The 19,780-nt window shown below is 35.3% G+C and overlaps 1 long non-coding RNA gene across 1 annotated transcript in view; it reads left to right on the top strand.

Moving 5' to 3' along the window:
- Nucleotides 1-18,938, top strand: part of LOC128937226 (uncharacterized) — a 62,672-nt gene extending 43,734 nt beyond the window's left edge. Inside the window, exon 3 of the long non-coding RNA XR_008483041.1 lies at nucleotides 18,434-18,938. This is a non-coding gene — a long non-coding RNA (uncharacterized LOC128937226). The remainder of the gene's footprint in view (nucleotides 1-18,433) is intronic.
- The last annotated feature ends 842 nt before the right edge of the window (nucleotides 18,939-19,780 follow it).

Below are 19,780 nucleotides of genomic sequence, written 5' to 3'. Positions count from 1 at the left end.
TTGCTCACACTGCTAAATAAAACAGAATAACCTTGTGGAATCAAGAACTAGTGTGTGGCTGCATGTATAATTTTTTTGTTAGCACAATGACTAACTGGTAAGATTTTGAATGAAATAGAAATATTTCAGAGACTTGGTAGCTTTGCTTCTCCCTCCTTTTAAAAGGAGAGTGTTTAAGCAGATGAATATTAACTAGAGCATAATGGCACATGTTGACTTCAGGGTGAGAAATTTGCCCCATCCTCTTTTATTTTCTTTTGTAGATGTAATCACAGGCCTCAGAAAGGGAGCAGAGCATGGATAATCCCATGACAGCATGGTTATATTAAGAAATGGATAGTGAAGTGTAGTCATTCACAGTAAAGTGTTGATTAAAGATCTGATGGATTCCAAGCTTATTCTGCATTTTAGCACTCCCATGAAATTCCATGGGGGCTTTAGAGGTGCCTTCTCTGCAGTCCCCAAGGGGAACAAACAGCTGCTTTCCCTTATAGTGCATGACTCCTGAAGACTAATGGGATTTGCTAATAGGAGAAAAATAATTTGCACCTGTCTATGCCATCTTCAGAGAATCTGGTCAATTTAAACCAATTTACATCAATATTCGAAAAGTGTGAATATTGATGTAATATTACACTTTGAAATTGGTCTATTCATTATTTATAATGGATGTTACTATGAGTCAGTTTCTTTATGGACTGTCTAGAAGGTGGTTTACTTGTTTCTGTGGACCAACAGTAGTGTGAGAATTCTGGATTTTGCTGCAGATGCTCATGAAAAACGCACTTTCCCACTGTAAAAAAAGCTGCTGATAAATGAACGAAATGCAAATCCTGGTTCTAAATCATTTTTATGCATACAATTTTTAATTGGGACACAAAATAGTCTTGAAATATTTTATGAAGTTAAGTTTCAAACAACATACAAACACAAGATTTCAATAGTTTGTCTTCAATTTCTCTCAACTTTGCCAGTTTCTAAGCATTTGGAATGAAACTTTACATCTGAGAGCTTTGTCCTAGCCTAAATTTCACTGGAAATCATGAGTAAACAGCACATGGCCATTTTCTAGTACAAGACTGAAAAAAATGCATTTTCCTTTCAAGTTAAAAACAAGTAAAAGAATTACAGTGGTGTTGCTGTCAAGCTTTAGTAACTCAATATGGAAAAAGTCACTTGACATTTGGCACCAGAGCAGGGCTGCATTTTGTGTACCATTTACCAGCAAGTATCTGTGAAACCTGCTGGCATAAATTGAATCTGTAGGGCAGATCAATATGCTGGATGAAAAGTCAGTGATATGTTCTATGAAGTGTGTATTATGTCCAAGAGCAGAGGCTGTGTCATGGATGAGTTGCCAATCATTTCTTCAATGCTCTTGAACATCGGGAGTGTGTCTAATGATTCTTTGATTTTTGTTTGGTTTGCTTTTTTAAATCTGAAGACACATCCATCACGAAGATAGCAAAGTCAAGTGCAGAAAAGTTAGGAAATAATAGGTTTTATGTTTATTTACAGCCTTAACAAAATACATATATATTAGGAGTGCATTTTGTTTTGTGTGCTTACAGTGTTTTGTTTTTGTGGGATATTTCTTTCCTTCAGTGTTCCTGGTAAGCCTGGTGAATCATCAGGATGATTCAGAACCCCAACACACAGTCACTACTAAACTTAGAAGATATGTACTGGCAAGATAGGGCACAGGAAAAGTATTTCATGGTGATTGCCTTGGAACTATAGTGTGATTTTAGGCAAGTCATTGAAACCATGTTTTTTAGTTGTGATCCCAGCAACTATCTAGACTTAATCAAGAACAAGTCTGGGCTTGCACTGAGGCTCACAGAGATCCATGAGATCTTCTTCAAAGCACTCCTCTGACTTCCTGAAAGTTTCACAGACAAAACTGCAAACAATGAACTTGACATTAAGTCTTGACTTACTCATTAGCTCTTTGTCTAGTTGCTTGTCCACTTTGAGCCAAGAGTAGGAAACAATACTCTGAGAAATGGAATCCCACAGAGATGTCTTGTCTTGAGCAGGATCATTACACGGATAAGTTTATTGGAATGTACTTCCAGTAGGAGACTCTGGAATTTCCCATCTTGCCAGGCCTTAATTTTACAACTCTTGAATTTTATATGAGCATTGTGAAACTCAGAAGTAGTGTGGAGCTTTATAATCCAAAGGTTAAATATACTCAAGTGAATAATTTTATAATAGATTACGTTTTATAGAACAACACTATTTTCCTAGGTTTTTTGGAAGTTTTGTTGGGTTTTTTTTTTTTAAAGTAGGAGAATTTTTACCTTTTTTTTCCACCCTTTAATTGTTTTCACATTTAAGTCTGGACAACATGTGGGATCGCCTTTTTTCATTTGTTTGGTGCCATTCACAGTTGGTGGTTCTGATCCTTTCTCCTTCCAAAAACTTTCAACTACCCAACAGTTGTAGTATTAATTTTCTAATTGAAAGGTCACAGCTTCTGCTCTGCAGTGTTGAACAATGTCATTGTAGAAGAATGTCAAGGGAAGGCCAGTGAAGAGAAGGTGAAAATAGTGGAGACAGGAAGATGAGGAAACTGGTGTCTGCCACAGACTGGTGCTTTCCCAGTGTGCCTGGAAAATAATGGAACAGTGACAGGCAGTGAAGAACTGCAGTCTTGGGCAGTCCCCCCATTTCCCTAAAGATTATTGATTCTGTAAAAATAAGGACTTAGCTTAAGGTGCACTGGCCTTCCTACCTGCTGACCTTGTCTCTCTTTGTGTGAACAGCTGTTTTGTTGCTTGTTATTTATCTGCATTTCAACTGATTCTCAACTTGCTTTGAATTTTTTCATTACTAGTTAGAAAGTGTACGCACTGAAGCATACGGTGAAATCTCATTTTTGGCAGTTACTTGGACACTTTCAATAGCTCTCCTTAGCTGTTCACTACATAAGCATGATCATCCCATTATGAAGAGCCCTGGCAGGTTACAATAGGTACTGCCTTTTATTCATGCCTGCCAAGCCTGTTCACTCAGCAGCAGGTGACATTTCCAAGAGAGTCTGAACAAGTCTCCCCGTTAGGCAGCATCTTGCTGGTTCTCTTATTTTAGCAAGACCTGATTTCCTTCATTCAAATATGCCAGTACTGGCAATAACTTCAGACTTTCTAAACTGGCTTTCAAGCCCAAGTAGAATTGGTTAGATTGCTTAAATAAAGAACAATTTTTAAAAATCCCCAAATAAACAAACCCCCCCCCCCCCCCCAAAAAAAAAAAAACCACCAAAAATACCCACCAAAAATCCCCCCTCCAAACAAACAAAATCCCTCTTCAACTAATTCAAATACAGGACTTGCTTTTTCATTTGTGGGTTTTCATGGAGGGCTCAGGAGTTTGGATACTCTTGTGAACACACTCCTGTGAAATACTGTATCCCACTTTTTTCATAGTCTTGAGACTAACTCTGTGGCATTAGCCTTTTTTCACTTTTTAATGTTCTAATCAAGTTCTATTCAAATATCTATTTGCAAATAGCTAGATGCTAAAGTAACTGGAAATACATAAGCTTCTCATAATATTCAATCCAGAAACTTTTTGCAAAGAATAAAAAAGCAGTAGCAGGCCATTTGTCTGAAGGCTGTCCAAAATTTTTAATTTATTTTTTAGATTTTTGTATGTGAATCTAGAAATTAGTGACTCATTTTTTATTAAAAAATATGGTATTTTAAAGACATTCAATTTTTAAACTTAATTTTATTTTTTTTGACCGAGCTATGGTTATGCAGATATTCATAAACATGTATGGCAATAAAATTTAATGCTTTTCTTTCCCAGAATATTTCAGAATTCATTCATTTCTGCTTCTCCCTTTGCTTACACCATAATGGTCCTCTGTTTACCATTAGTTCATAGAAATTGTTTGAAAGGAATTAACTGGCCAAGATACCTACAGCCAGAATATTTGTCTTTCTTTTTTTCATACCCACTTATATTCCCAGTAACCTGAGAAGGATGACATTTTCAGTTGTATTGCTAATAAAGACTATATCTTTGCTTGGTCTTCTTTGATTTATGTAGTTCCTTGCTTTGCTTTTTGAACAGAGAAAAGAATACTGAACTTTAAATTAATGGTTTGAGTTTTAATTTCAATTACTTTCTGATATGATACATTAATTCTCATCACCAACTGTGGTGTCATAAGTCTTCAGAAGTGATTCAGGTGAAGCTAGAGAGTCTTATACCTTGCTGAGGTCTGGTGCTATAGCATTAAATAATTGTTTTCACCTGCTTTGCAATCTGAAGACCCTTTAATTTTTCTGCTGGCAGGAAATGATGAAGGCAGGAATGCACTCAAAGCTTTTAGTTCCTTGTAATTAAGATGTATTGGTACTGCTGAGCAAATCTCTCTATACACTATCTGGTTTGGACGTATTTCTATTACACTGCTATTCACTTGTCCCCTGCAACACTGTGGTTGATGACAGTACAATGATTCCTTGCACATTTTTATTTGGTATAGCTGAAACCTCTGTGGCCTACATTTGCTCTTAAGGCAGGTTTCTGTACAAAGGTGGTAGAGAATAGTCTGAAAATGGAATAGTAAGGTTCTATATTGTATCACACACAATATTATATTTTTCAGAACAAGTTACTCCTACTTCACCATCTTGGCCTAACTTTCAGTAAAAACCTTGGAGGAACTGTAATGTGCAGGTATGAAACAATGCATGGGACTCAATTACACTCAGTATAAACTAAAACACTGATACTTACCATCTTCTGAGTCACATTTGCTCAAAAAATATATTAAAATTAACAAAAACTTAACATGACAAAGTTATTTCCTTTTGCATATCTTATTGCCACTCAGAAATCTGATCTAAAATATCTCATTATCTCTATTCATAGAATAGTTTATGAACTTGTTTACCACAGAGAATGAAGAGGTTTCTTGTAAAATTTGTCCTAATTTAAGTGAATGCTAGTGATGAAAAATTAAATTATATTTACTACTAAATCCTCCTTCTTTCCTCACAGGTTTAAAAAAATTATAGCAGCTGGGAAAAGAAAATAAATTGACACGCAGCATGCAAAAACCTGCAATATAAACCAATTTCTGGAACACAACAGTTTTCCCAGATATTTGCAGTTTAAACTTCATTGTAAGATGCTCCCTGAATGTCAATAGTCCCACAATCTCAAAAGGAGCACCTGTTTTAGATTGAGTTTTGCCAAGATACAAGTACTATGATGCACTTGTTCGTATTTCCAGGGAACTGTTTAAATTCTCAACAGTCCTCCAACGATTTAAAAGTACTTAATATCTTTAATAAGAAAATTCAATATGTGACTCAGCTTTTAAATTGTGAGCATACCATTTACTTGAGGGAAACTTGAATTTTGCTAAAAGAAAGTAGAAGATTTAGATAAATGTTAAATACTTTCAGTGCCACCTATTGGCTGATAATTTTTTTCAAATGAGAATCAGCTTCATAATTGTGGACAAAGTGAGGTAGGGCTACTTATAGCAATATTTCTCATTTGTACTGAAGATAAAACCAGCATCAGAATCTGTAATCATATTTGAAGACATTATTTCATCTCAAAGAATTTAGTGTCACCACTTTTTTTTGCTTTTTAGAGAACAACAAATCTTGTGGGATGCTTCAGACATATGATGCTATCAAACTTCTAAGGCATTTAGAAAATAAGTATGGTGGTGGGAGACATAAAAAGAGGTCAGGAATAGATTAAAAATTGCATTTTTAGCCTGAAAATGGAGTTTTATTTGTCTGAACATATCATCTAATCAGCATGGCCACAATTATCTTTTCTGTAAAATTCAAGCCAAAGATACTCTTCACTGCATCTCAGATTCCATTTCAGGAATATGCTGAGTTCTGTGGCATCTCTCAGCATTTGGTCATGTCCTTAACTTGCCTAAATGCATTAACATGCTTTGAAAATTGGTCTTGATCATAGTGCCCTGTGTCAGACTTAGTATTCTACACAGCTCTTTGTTCATATTTGCTGAAACTTTTTTAAGAAGAGTCAGCTTATCTCTTTGATAACCTAGATATTTTAGATCAGCGGCTTGGGAAAAGAGCAGAGCTATACCTGTGGCCACAGGGTCCAACCACTGCAAACTGACAATGGCCAGTTCTGTCCTGGGAGAAGGAATTTATCTAACTACCTGAGAGTTTGCAGCCTACTTAAAGTGAGACTTTAAATTCCTTCTGTAGTCTAGGATAATGTCTCCAGGTGGGCAACTTGGAGAGAAATCCTTGCTATAGGACAATGAATCCAAACAGTAAAGTATTTTTACAAGGTGCCTGACCTGTATCAGGGGCTATACAGGGAATGCAGGTGACCATAAATTTAACACTAAAACTTTTTTACGAGGCTGACATTTTGAAATTAATCTTACCCTTTCTGTCAAACTTTTTAACTTTGAACAGGTCCTTTGCGAGCATTTTCAATTGTCTCAGTTTTTTTAGAAAAAAACCTCCACAAAGTTGTCAGGCCCAGATTACAAAAATAATCTTGGGATAATGTCCCCAGCTGGGGGCAGGCAGGGCAGGACCTTTCTGGCTGAGGCCCCACAGATCATGGAACTGGCCCTGGCTGTTGAGGTTCACCCTGTCTGGCCCATGGGCAGTCTCCACCATTCCTGTCCTCATAGTGCACTGACACTGTCAACATTTTGGCATTGATTTAATCCATCCTTTCAGGTCTTTTCTACTCCTGGCATTAATTTTTTGCTTCTCCTTATGCCCTCTCTGAAACAGACTGCCCTTTTTTGGCACTGAAATGCAGCTAAGCAGCCTGAAGGCTATGAACTTTTGGCCACAGACTCTGAAGCCATGACAGAGGCTGAGTCAACAAAATGACTCAAGGCCTGAAATACATTTGAAAAAAGAAAAAATAATCTGTCCCATAGGATTTTAAATAAATTAGGTTTTAACGAATGACAACAAATCCTCAGCCAAAGCAGAAAAACCTCAGCATAGGAACAGTTGTTTTTAGCAGGCTAATATGGTGAAAATAACATGAACTCCAGTGCTGAACTATATCTATTGGTGAGGGAAGAATAGAAAAGTGCAATAATTATTTAATGACAGAAAAAATGTCTGACTCAGTGTTCCTCTGAATCCCAGCTTACTACACTGGTAGTTTAATTCCCATTTCCAAACTTGATGCTATATAGGCTGAACCAGGAATGACCCTTAGCTGTAGAAGATTATTTCCTGGCTAGGGGCAAAATCATGTGAGAGCATCTAATCTTGTCAAATGTGAGGACTATAAAAATAAGTATGGAAGCTGATTTTCAATACTTCTGGTGTTAGAAGCTTTACATGAGTCACAAGATTTTGGTACTGTCATATCCAAACAAAATTTACATTCTAACTAGTCCTCTGGATAAAACTAAATGTGGACTTGGAATGCTATTTTTTAGCAGAAAAAAATCCACTCAACTTAACATAGCTTTTTTTTTGATTAATGTTTTGATTCTTAATAGATTAATTTATTTAACTTAATTGGTCTCTAATTTCCAAAACAGTACAATTTTTCACATTAAATTTTCAAGCACTTATATATCTGTGAATAAATCTTTTTTGAGAGTAGCCTCTGGCATCATCCTCGCTTTGGTACTTCCCTTTAACAAATGAATAGAAATCATGCAAAACTTACCTATCAGGTGGGTTCTTTATAATTTTTGAATGTTTATGTCATTTGACTTAGAAAATTGTTCCTCTTCTCCCATATTCAAATAATTTTTAATAATTTTCTAAGTGAAAAACTTGTCATTACTATGATTAATCTCAACTGATGACAGTTGAGACTGCACAATTAAATACACTTTAATACACTGCACAATTAAATTTTAACTCTATAAATAACGCTTTAAACAGGGGTCATGATACTTGGGATACAGGGGTCATGATATTTCTTGGGTCATGATACTTGTTCAAGTGTTATGGAGTTCATAATAAATTATCTCCATATGTTATTTAACCATGTTCATGTCAAAGACATAGGTCCCAACTGTGTTGATTTAAAATTTCTATAAAAAATGTTTAGTAGAGTCAGTCCCTTGAGAGCACAGTAGCAGTATAACTGCAGCACTAATTTGCTGTCACCAAGACTGCCTAAACAAAGTGGTTCTGGGTTTGTCTCACTACAAAGTATGTAGGTACAGGTCCCTCTTTGTTAAAGATCTCTCAAACAACCAGTGTGCTGCTTGGATGTAAAGTAATGAAAATTGAGTATGACTCTTTTATACACACCAAACTGTTAATTCTTTGTTCTCCCTGCAGTTATTCACAAAGATTAGTGCTAAAAATTAGGCAATTCCATGCAATGGAATGTCATGAGGGAAAAAAAGAAAAGTGAGGGTTTATATTGTTGAAGATTCATATCTATGGAATAACCTTGTATGAGTCTTATGATTCCATGCATTTTAGGTCTCAGTTGTGTCTCCTTTACAAAAACTATGATTCTGAGTCAGGTACTTGTTCTGTATCCAGAACAATGTCATAGAATTATAGAATGTCACTGAATGGCCTGGGTTGGAAAGGACTTTAAAGATTATTCAGTTAATCCCCCTTACCATGGATGCCATTAATAAACAGCTTATCACTGTTTATTAATTAGAGAAAATTATTTTTGTAGTGGTTCCTGAATGTTTTATAAGAGATGAGTTGGAATTCCAAGTCTCCAGAAATTCAAAAGTGCATAAAAATCAGACTGGACTTATCTTGAGAGGGTTATTTTAGTTCTCTCCATTTTTAAAAATAACTAGATTATGGGGTTTAGGTGAAAATGTTAAAGCGTTATTTCTGTTTTAAGCCAGCTGAAAGCAAACTCTTTGTTGACAAGTCAAATAATTTATTTGTTTCAGCTTAAAACATTGTAGTCCAGAATTATGTTCCCTGGATACCCTTAATGTGATGTTGTCGCTTCGTTAATTGCATCCTGAAAAGAGATGAGAAAAAGAAGAATCTTAGTTATCTTTCATAAAACAGCTAATAACAAAGTTTCATGGTATCTAAAAAATGTTTACTACGATTTTAAAATTATGTTAGGAAAAAATTCAAATGCACAACTGTTTCTGGACAGCTTGATTTTCATGTTCCACAGCTGTGTCGCTTCTATTTTTGTCTACAGATTTATGCTGTAGAATTTCAAAATACACAAGATTCCAGGCTGAGTGGATCCAATCTGATGATGCATTCTGAGAATGGTACAGTTCCTTTTATTCTTGTTTAAAAAGCCTTCTCATTCATCTTCTGAGTACCAACAGAGTGACTAGATTCCTGTTATTGCTGAAGCATCAGGTTGCTTAGTGTTTGTACCTCATAGTGTCACTAGGATAATGTACCATTTGATGTGGCCATAAGTCTTTGAAGCAGGAATTTTTTGGTTATTTTAATAGTAGCATGTTTTTCCATGAAAGATTAATAATACTTGCTGTTCTCAAGTGAAAAAAGAAAAATCCCTAAACCCTTAGAGCAACTTAAATTGGCAGCTGGATTAGTCAATTAATTTCCAGCATCGTTTCCACTGTGATGATGTTCTTATGGGACTTGACTTTCTTTTAGGCCTGATTCTGGATTGAAAAAGGAAAATGGTAATTTTATTAATTTGTATGACACAGATTACCCCTGAAAATCCTCACAAGCAGTGCCTTGTTGATGGAAATATACTCTTCTTGGGACTTTTTTTGAAATGTATCTTGACGTATGGATTTAGCAGCTGAAAAGGACATGAAAAGTCAGTGAAAGGAAGAGAAATAAATATGCATTAAGCACAAATGTGGTTTCTACCTGAATACATGCATCATATTTTCAATGTTTTTCAGTGTTTTCCATATAACTCTCTAACATTGTCCTGTCATTAATTCAAAGAAACCCAGAGCAAACAGCTTCAAGACAAATAGCAGTATCATTGCATAAGACCAACCACATATAACTAAATTTTAGCTGCCTTAAAGTCAAATATGTCATCTAAACTTCTCAATGGTTCTCACCATTCTGTGCTTGTGTAGAGAGCAGTTCAGCCAGAGTTTGAGTGAACTGACACCTGGAAATACCTGTTTGCCAGTCTCTATTTGTGCTTGCTCATCATTTGAGGCTAGGTGAGATGGGGTGCCTTTCCCTCACCTTCTCTACTGTCACTTCAAAGTTATTTGAATGCAGTGAGTATAGGAGAAATGCATGCACCCACCTTTTTTAATAACGTATTTTGTGAGTAAACATTTCACAGTTCTATCTTTTTCTGATATTAGTTATTATTTCCATTTTGTCATTACTGTCCTTAAAATCACTATTATTTTTAATATTTTCAATTGAAAAAAAAACCCTTTTAATATTGTAAATCAGAACTTTATTTCCCTGTAAAGGTGAAAGAAATGCACAAACTGCTACACATGCACATTTTTATCAAATAATTGAAAATAAAACATATTTTCTTAATATAATTATAGCAAAATGTTAATTACTGTTCTTTTTTACTTGACAATTCAATCCCTTGTAGACTAATTCCACTACCTAAATAGATGCACAATGACATGTTTGGGAATAAGTCTTTTATCATGGAGCCAGTGATAGAGCTTTTACTGTGAAAGCTGTGATGATTAGTGAAGTGCAGCTTGACTCTTTCCAAATTTTGTAATGTCTTGTAAAATAAAGGAAGATTTATTTTATATTTACATATATGCTTTGTAATTATTTAATCAACCAAGTCAAAATTTTACAAATAAAAAACATTTGTCATTTCATTATGCATTGTTTGAGGCTGAAAAGACAATTGATTACCATAATTGAGTAATGGATATTAGCTACTGTGATAATCAAAATAAACACAGAGCAGTAAAACAGCATCTTTTCATAGTCCTTTTCCAAATTATATAATCCATGTACAAGCTGCACATGAATAATAGGCTAAGGTTAAGCAAACAAGCCTTTAATGATCAGCAATGGTGATGTCAAGAGCTTTCTTCCAGATATATGCCTCAAAGAGGAATAGACCTCTTTAACTTATTGGCTAAACATTAGGTTAAGTCAATATTAAATATTTCTTGTCTCAGTCCTCTGCAGTCCCTGAAAAAAATATTTTTTTTAAAGGTTTATAAGCTTAACTTGTCCACTACCATTCCACATGGCGTTCTACAGAATCGTTTCACATACTCAAGAGATGTTTTCCAGAGGTGTGATTAGTGTTGAAGTGTGCCTGGCCTTGTACACAAATGTGAAAAATACAGTTATGTCAATCTGACACTTCGCATTAGAAAAAATGGCTTACCTAAAATGGTGCTTGTTGCACTATTTTCAGATGTCCATTTTTTTTCTCTTTTTATTTCTGATTAAATTGCAGTATCAAAATGCCCCATTCAGGAATTCCATTGAAATGAACCAGTATATTTTTTTCTCTTTCCAAGACTTTTTTTAAGAAGTTTGTATATTTTATGCATACAAGTGTAGAAATGATGTTAATAATTTTTACTACCCAGAAACACATTTTCTGATGATTCTCTGTCTCTTCCAGTACTGCTCAAAACAGATAAAATGTTTCTTCCATTATAGATGAGATCATGAATCCATTGCAGAAAGTGGGAATGTTGTGACCTTCACTTGGGCAGGCATTTCAAAAGGAGGTTGTCGAATTTCTGTTTCCAAGGCAGACATCAGACACCAAGTAATTATGCTATAGAAGTAAAATTTTATGCAGGCTGAGTCTTAATTGAGGGAGCTGAGTAAGGTTTATTTCCAGAAATCTGGATAATGCATAGGGAATAATTTTAATATTCAAAGTTCCAATACCAATGATTTGAATATTTGTGGTGTTTGAAGGATATAATGAAATTGTACTCCTATTGTTTGCTTTATACCGCATGGCTATGACTGGAGAAATACTTTTCATTTAGTCTTGTTTTCATGTTATCAGTATCTCTTTCCTTATTAAGTTTACCGAAGTATTATAACATGCATAACCATTTTTCATATATAAAGCTGGAGCACTCATTTCTCTAAGAGACACTTCATTACATAGTCTGTGGTACAAATAAGCCTTATTAGAGCTGTCTAGGTAATTGTAGTCTTTTGCTGAATTTATGCAAACTAATACCCTATATAGAATGAGAAGAGAGAAGGCCATTTATTGTCTCCAATACTTTTGACCCTTCTCCATTTCAGAAGTGACATAATTTTGTACTTAATCTCACTGACCAAAGTATTTAAATCCATTGGACTTTGGGGCTGATAAAAACCCTAGGGAGACGCAGTATCTTCAATATACCAATGTAAAATAAACGACAAGATTTCAGGGGTTTTCCACTGTGAAACTGAATCAGCCATTAAACAAAAAGAATAGATCTATGTCCTCTGAGCTAGGTACATTCAAATATTGCTATTTTCACTAGTCTAGTTTTTGGGAAGCTGGTAAAAAGGTAAATGTCAATTTATTTCACCCAAATGATTTAAGGAATAACCTACTTGTTTTCATGTATCCAAACACCTCCAGACAATAGATAGTAATACATTATTGATACTTGGTAAAGTTCCAGAACTCCTTAAAATGCATCAACCATTTCAATTTGTGAAAAAATTTTCTGCCTGTTTGGCCACCTTGGTGTAAATTTAATTGTGAAAACCATTAATTCCTATATGGGGTTGCTCTTAATGTGTATTTTCACTTTAATCTCAGAAAGGCAGTAAAAAAAAGGCTTTAGATTTTTAAGAACTTAGAGCAGTGGCAGATAATCTGTAATTTGAAAGAAGAATATTTGGATGGAAAAAAGTGGTAAAATGTTGTCCTTACTTTCCAGATTCCAGTTTAGGATTTGGAGGACTTTTTGTGACATTCAAAATGAAAATATGCACTTTCTGGCAGTAGGTGTTATGCTATACTGGACTCCTTGTAAAAGTGTAATTAAGGAGAAATTTGAAGAAGAAGAAGCTTCTCAAGCTGATTCTCAATGCTAATAATTGAAGAAGACACTGAAAAGGTTTCCAAGAGTGTAGGTATAGCTTTTTGATCTTAATAATTCTAGGTGCACTTGGTCATATTGGTGTATTTGAGGAGATATTTAACAGAAGTCACTTACACTATGCTAGGTTTAGCATCAGGACATTTTGCAGTTTTGTAGCTGAATCTTAAATAAGTTTGAAAAATAAAACATTGGCTTGTTCTGTTTCTTGTCTATTGCACACTACTGTTGCATACATTTTGAGGAATGTAGCTTCATAATCAACAGATCTTTCCTGAGTGAGCAACAAAATATTTTTCTCAAATTCCCAAACTAAATAATGATTCTTGCAAAGCCCACGCACACAAGAACTTTTGTCATGGATATTAGACGGTAATACAGAATTTATGGTTTTTCTGTCACAGTGCTTTCAATACAGTGCTTCTTCCATGAAGGATCTTTTAATCAGACTAATTCAGCTCTGCCCATGCCTGCTGTCCAATACATTATAACTCCCCTTGACAGAGGTGTGTGTTCTAATGCTCAAACTTGGTCCTCTTCCTTTTCTGTTCAGTAATCGAAACCTGACACACTTTACATGCTTTCAATGTCATTAATTGCTGTTTTAATTCTACATAATGAGTGGGTCATTTAAGATATATCTTTTTACAAGGCTGATTATTTTAAAATAAATTTAAATATCTTACAATACACAGTATCTTTCCAAAACACTTGAGATTAATGAAGAATCTTAGCCTAACTGGCAGTTTTGGTTATTTGATCTCTATATTAGGTATCAGAAATATCTGTGTCAGGCTCCTGAGTGCACCAAGGTACTGACAGTGCCCTGGCAAGTCTGGGAGGCCTTTACCCACTCAGCCTCTTCTCTCTGACTTGAGGGCTGCATCAATCTCAGACTCTTGCCCTTCTTGGTCCTTCCTGAGTTATGTGGTAGGTTTGCTGCCCCTGCAGCAATTGTCAATGCATCTCTTCTGTGCTGTGTGGTAGCACAGAATGAGACTTTCCACCCAAAGAAAGATGGGTGTGCGCCCTAAGGAGGGCTTAAATTCAGAGCCCTGCAAGGGGGATCCACTTCTGAGGAGTAGTTATTAAGACTCAAGTCTCTTCTGAGGTTGTTTATTTTTTTTCAGTCTAGTATATATTGTGACTGTTCAGCAACTAATATTTTACCTTGTTCTATGTCACTAGAACTCTCTGTCTGAACCATTCAGTATTCAGCATACTCTTCCAGTGAGTAAGGGGTGGAAATTGATTTCTATCCTGACTAAGAGTATTTAATCTCCTCACCATTACGTGCCCTAAAAGCTGCCAGCAGAAGTGGGTGGAGAGGTATCTTTTTTTTTTGTGTAGCATTAAACAAAATAGGAAAAAAAAAAACCTGTTTCATATACAACACTAAAATTATTTTATGTGGTAAATTAACCTGAATATTAAATACTGCACTACACAGTTTTTCATTGAGAAAGTCTGTGAATCAGTTGTATAATTCCCAAGCTTAAGCTCGTCTCATTGTCCTTCAGCTTCTCTTTTCTTTGCAATATTATTTCACACTAAGCCGTGAAAATGTTAAGAATCATGGATTGTTCTCTCATTTTTCCCAAAGCCTAACAGTACTAGAGGAAGATGACAATTGTACATGCCTATTTCTCACCTTAAAAGTTGAAATAATTGGGCCCATTATTCAGGTTTCTCTTCTCTTCCTTCTGAATACTGGTCATTTGTCAGTGTTTACACACATCATGACTTGAGTGCCAAGAAAGGATCTGTAGCTGTCACTGAATTCAACTGCTTTCACTGTGCTTCTGCTTATGATGGATCACATTCAGAAAAGTAGAGGCAATGAGTTATGCTATTCATAGAGGGATTTAAAATACAAATATATTTGGTTACTTGCTGACCCTCCTAAGGGCACTGTAATGGTGAAGAAGAATTAATAGAGAGGAACATCCTTCAGCAAAATGAAAGACAGAAATGAGTGCTTTTCCATCACCAAAAGCCATGCTATTGTCCAGGAGGTTAGCTTATAAAATGGTTCCTTGAAGAAAATCAGTTCTTCTTCTATTGAAGAATAAAGCCTATGGATATTTTTTTTTCACTGTCTTCTTAGCGACAAGGGAAAATCGTACATCAGAATTTGCTACCCAAATTTGTCCTAGTGTGAGGTAACTTCATACTGCAGGTCTAATAGCAGCCCCTCAAAGAAAACTTATTTTCAAAATGCTACATAAGTTCTCAAAGATATCTTTATTCTTGTGGCCAAAAAATGAAAGTTAACCATGATCAGGCTACAAAATACTTAAGAATTTGTAGACCTGGAACTGAATGTCAGGAGAATCCTATTAATTCAGAAATAGGTATCATTAATATAATTCCTAAAATGCTGATATCTTTAGCCTTAAAAAACAAAGAACAGTTGTTTGTATATTTGCAGTATTATGATTCTGGATTACAGTGGGGGAAAAAAAGAAAGAAACAATTGTTTTCCAGTATAAGAATATCACCAGGTTTATTTTAATATGAACTCTAGTTCTTAATATCCTGGAATAGGCATCACTGTCTTGTACAAAGTTAGCATTGGTTCTGAAGTTTGTTTTTTTTAATGTGTCTATAAAATCAGTTAGAAATTTGACAGCTGTATGCACGCAAAATTATGTGAAAATTGATTATATAGGGGAATTGCTTCAAGCATGCTTTGACATATTTTTTTCTATCCCAAGCAGCATGTCATCAAAATTATGTGTTATGATATAATTGTATCTATTTATGTTATGTATCTATGAAATTTTCATATTGTAGAAGGTTTTTTCAGTGCAGAAAATCAAAGTAAGTAAAGAAATAGCTCTTTCCCAAGAAATGAAAAGGAGTCCTGGGGATTCAGAACTGTCTGAATTTTGGAAAGTTATTATTAGTATAGCCTTTTCTCCAAAGTGGAACATCATTCATAAAAATTACTTAGGTATGTTCGTCTGAATGTGCCTTACTAAGAAAAAAGAATGGCTTATCATCATGTCTTCTGGTCTTCAGCAATTTATGAGATCATAGAACCAGTAGAAAGGATCACACAAGTTTCTTAATTTTCTTCTTTCTCTTAAAAGACACAAAGTAACATAAGGTAGAATAAATTTGCAATTATATGAGTTGCCTTATGTGGATGATATTTTGCAGATGACCGCAGAGTACACATGTATCCATTACCAAAATCTGTGAAAAAATGCTTATTTAGGGACAATATAACACTTATACCACATAGGAAGTCATATTGGTTTAATGTGATATATTGCAGGTATATATTGTTTACTTCAAGACACAAGCAAGGACTACATTGTCCCTTGGTATCACAGGGAGCACACATTTAGGCAGGACTTGTGTCAATCTTCTACAGTAATCTGTTCCCAAGCAGGATTTTATGTGGCTATGTTGCCCCAGTCCCAGTTTGAACATGGCTGGAACATTTCCCAGATGAGAGGAAAAGAATGTCATAGCCAGAATTATGATCTGCCTAGCAGACACAAAAATAATTGTACACAAGTGTATACATGTGAGGCCTTTACTAGGTCCAGATTTTGTCTCAGTTATTTATATAAATGCCAGATCTATGGCCAGGCAGTGTTGGTGTCTGCTGGGTATTCCCCCCATCCCACTTAAAGTGCCATCTGCTGTTTCAGATATCTGCCAAGTATATGGATTAAGTCTGCTGTTTCCCATTTATGTCACGTTATTAATAATGGTAATGAATGTTTGCTAAATGATAGTTGCACAGACTGTAGTTGTAAAATTCATGGTCACACATTCTTGTCCTTTGTCTTATTTGTCTTATGAGTGCCAGAACTCTGGACGTACTTTTCAATTCTCAAATATTTATTTCTCCTAATGATCCCTTCTAATGTCCCACATATCATAGCTCTTTACAAAATATTACTCCCTGACTCTATAAGCTGACTGCATGTACAAACCCATGCATTTTCCACTTATGCAGGCAGTGAGTACAGAAATATAACAGGTTCCCCTGTACAGTTCCCCTGTATCTCATATAATTTGAAGGAGCCCTTCTTTTCACAATCCCAACAGTAAAGACAGTAAGAAAAGAGACCTTCTCCATAACTGCCCTGATGTCAAAATTTTTAAGCCATTGTGATGAACAGTGTGCAGCATATTTTGGTATTTGAAAACAGGATAAAATGCAATTAATTTAATTTTTAAAAGCCTCACTCACACGATAATATTATCCCCCCTTTCAGTAGATCTTCCTTTTAAATTCCTGAGCTCTGAATACTCTTGCATCTATAACATAAATGAAAGAAGTTTCAAAGGGACATTCCATGTGTAATTGTTTTTATATGTAATTCAGTTTCATTGTAACTTAGGATACTTATGACAGTTGCATGATATACACTTCACATATTTATGGTGATTATTTTTCCACTGAAATCTGGTATCAGACTTCTGTAATGGGACAGTGCAGAGTAATCAGAAGTAATCATGTCTTTCCCATCAGAACTGTCTCTCCCAGTGTTCCCAAGTGTGTATAAAAAGCCACTTAATCACTAACTCTAATATGTTTGTTGGCAATTTCATTTTTTGTTTCACCTTGAGAACTACAGTGAGGTCAACCTACTTGAGTACAGCTTTATACTCTGCTATAATAACTTGAATATTTTTAAACCTACATACATATGAGGTCAGTGCAAACTGTAAATGTGTCTGTCATTGGACCAATACTCTTGATTTTGTCCTTGTTTTCTGACAGTTCTAGTAGCTTGTAATAAACTTTTGGATAGGATTTAGTAGCTAAAGGAGACTTCACTAAGACCAGGTCCCTAAAATAAAAACCACAGAAATGAAAAATGTTGGTCAACTTCTGCTTAGCCTTGGAGGTGTCTCAGGTCCATGAAAGATTTTCTTTTCACATGCAGGACTTTGAGGTATTCAGGAAATTATCAGCAAGTTATCCAGCCATTTAGGGTTTTCCACAGTTTTACCTAATGGGCTTTAACCTAGTAGCTCTTCCCAGGGCATGTCTTAGGCACTTCAAGATGGAATCACAGAATCATCGGAGTTGGAAAGGACCTTAAATATCATCCTCGACTTCTGTGTTTAACCTCTTCCATTGCCTCACCACCCTTACAGTAAAGATTTTTTCCTAATATTTAATCCAAATCTCTCCTCTTTTAGCTTAAAATTATTTCCTCCTTTCCTATCGCAATCTGCCCTTGTAAAATGCCATGAGAGGACACTGCACAGATGGAGGGATATGCATTTGGCCAGACTATCTGAATTCACATTCCTTTTTTGACCTCATTGTGGCTTGCCCTGTTTCACAGGAAACTACCTGTGAAAGAGGGGGTTTTGTTGAAAGCAAAATACTGAAAAATATCACCATATCCCAGAAGAGGAAACACGAGGCTAAAAATCATGATCTTCTTCCTTTTGCTCTTTTCCCTGTGTTCCTGTTTTTCCAAGGCAGCACACCCTGGCAGAAGGTGGAGGAGGGAATGAACACCACAAAACAGCCACAAGACAACGAGCATAGGTGCAGAAGCCACAGAAGGCAGAAATCCAACTCTCTCTCACCAACTAAAAACCAGGCTGCAAGTGTGATGGCCTTGATGAAAGGGTATGCTTCTACCCCCAGGATAATGAGAATTTTTCCATGTTTTCGAGGGGGAGAATGAGGGTCAATGACTTGTCTTTGGCTTTCTTGTTGAGCAGAGCTCAGTGACAGCTGCTGGTGATTGCAAGCTGCTGGGTCCCCTCTCACTGCATGTCTGTTTAAACTTTTTCCTAAGGCACCAGGAGTCCCTTGGGGATCTGCTGAGGGGAATAAATGCCTAATGTGGGACTCCAAATCACATCTTCAATCTGGCATTTTTCCTTTGAGTATTTTTCTCGTAAGGGATGTTTACAAACTGGCACAATGCCCTGACTTTCCTTTTCTCTTTTCTCTTAAACAAATAGAAACAATGAATGTGACTTATTAAAATTACAATAAAGTAAAATAATAAAGGTGGTTAGCTTTTTTCTGTCTGTTTCTCCACACACAAATATTTTTGGGTGCTGTTTTTCAGCGTATGACTTCTTTCAGACAGCTAAAGAATAATATAAAATAACTTAGTGTCCAAAGGAAAAAAAATACATATATTGTACTTAATCCTGAACCTTTAAGACAGCAAAAAATATATAAAATTGATTACTGTCCAAATAAGAACTATACACACATCATACTTAATTTTGAGTCATTTAAAAGCATTAAAAAATCAGATTTAGAATATGGGTCTTGTTTTCTAATTTTGGATAATGACAATTCTAGCTTTCTAAGTGTGATTCTCTGTGTAATATACATATATATATGCATGAAAAGTCACAGAATGTTGATTTCTGAAGTAAATAGCAACACAATCTGGTTTTTAGAATGTGTTGCTAGTTTTCAAGTGGTTTCTCTCCACTTGAAACCTCTATTGACTTGCTAGCTTAGTGTCTTCTGTGTAAGATTTTATAATTGGAAGCAAGCTCCAATATTTGAAACTGCTCAGACTTGGATCTTAACTCAGGTGTATTTAATATAGTTTATTTGGAAATTAATACTTTGTTACAAATATGTTTTTCTCATCCCAGTGTGGGATGTTCATACTCTCAATTATTCCAACTGTTCAAATTAAATTATTTATTATTAGTATGTCTACAGTGAAGACATTGAATAGAGCATAAAGCCATTTTTACTTTTGCATGCAAATATAGATCTGATTTCTATTATAGTATAATTCTACATATTATACTTAATTTTCAAGTTATAGCAGGAAGGATAACTTG

The sequence above is a fragment of the Melozone crissalis genome, unplaced genomic scaffold (genome assembly GCF_028551555.1).
Source record: "Melozone crissalis strain CALT ecotype California unplaced genomic scaffold, PUWL_Pcris_2 ptg000004l_1, whole genome shotgun sequence".
NCBI lineage: Eukaryota > Metazoa > Chordata > Aves > Passeriformes > Passerellidae > Melozone > Melozone crissalis.
This window is presented reverse-complemented; position numbering and strand designations above follow the sequence as displayed.